Here is a 1,066-nt window from a genome sequence, read left to right on the forward strand (position 1 = left end):
CTCGGGGCGCCCACCCGCCGCGGGCGCTGCTCTGGGGCCGACCCGCGGGGGGGAGGCGCTGAGGGAGGGTTGGGGGGGATGCGCGGAGCGGGACCGCTGCGGGAGCAGATGGGAGAAGGCAGGCTTCCTCTGAGAAACAAAAGCACGTGCACAAACAATTATTCTGGTTTTTCTTTTCTTTTCTTTTTTTTTTTTTTTGAGGAAAAGCTCTGCGCGAGATTGACCTAACTCTGCAGGAGAGAGAGCGGAGGGGAGGCAGGGTGCTCTGCAGCAGCACGCTGGGGCTCCAGGGGCTCTGTCCGCCGCTCGGCGCGGCTTTGATGTGGTGGTGGCACCGGTGGTTAAAGCCCATGTAGTTAGAGGAGGAAGAGCTGCGCTCCGAAATTTCCACCTCAGCCTTGTGTCCCCGCATCCTTCTCGGCCCCCTCCAGGCCGTCACTTGGAATACAACGGCCTCGGAGCCTGTCGGTTCCAGGGCAGGGACTGCCCTTCCCAGCGTAAGGTCGGCTGTGACACACAGCTCTGCTCCTCTCCCCTGCTCCCCTCCCACGCAAAAGCTGCATGTTCCTACGGGCTGGGTGGGACAAATATTGCTGCTTTCTCCCTAGTTGCATTTCAGTTCGGACTTCAGTTTGGTATGTTTGGGTGTAAACCGAGGGGTTTGTATGTGGCAAGAGGCGTCCTCCTTCGCCTTTGTCTTTCTTCTGGCGTCCCCCTCTTCCCTCCTCCATCACACACCCCACAGCCTCCCTGCTTTCCCCTTCGCTTTTAAAGACGAGCAGATGCCACTACCGATCTTCCCAGAGCAGGCCCAGCTCGCAGGGCTGTGGAGAACAGCATGAAATTACAACCCTGCAAATAAATAAAAACCATTAAGAGGCGTTTTTTAAAAGTACAATAGTTTATGTTGGGGAAGGAAAGCAACGTTGGCAATGACAAATCTATCACTACAGTTATTATTATTAGCATTAGGGAAAACAAACAGCCCGTTTCCATTTTGTTGTATCAATGAAGCCAGAGAAGGGAAAAATCCCCTCCCAACTCTCCGCTCGTTCCCCTCCCGTGG

The sequence above is a fragment of the Pygoscelis adeliae genome, unplaced genomic scaffold, assembly GCF_000699105.1.
Source record: "Pygoscelis adeliae isolate BGI_AS28 unplaced genomic scaffold, ASM69910v1 Scaffold151, whole genome shotgun sequence".
Taxonomy (NCBI): Eukaryota; Metazoa; Chordata; class Aves; order Sphenisciformes; family Spheniscidae; genus Pygoscelis; species Pygoscelis adeliae.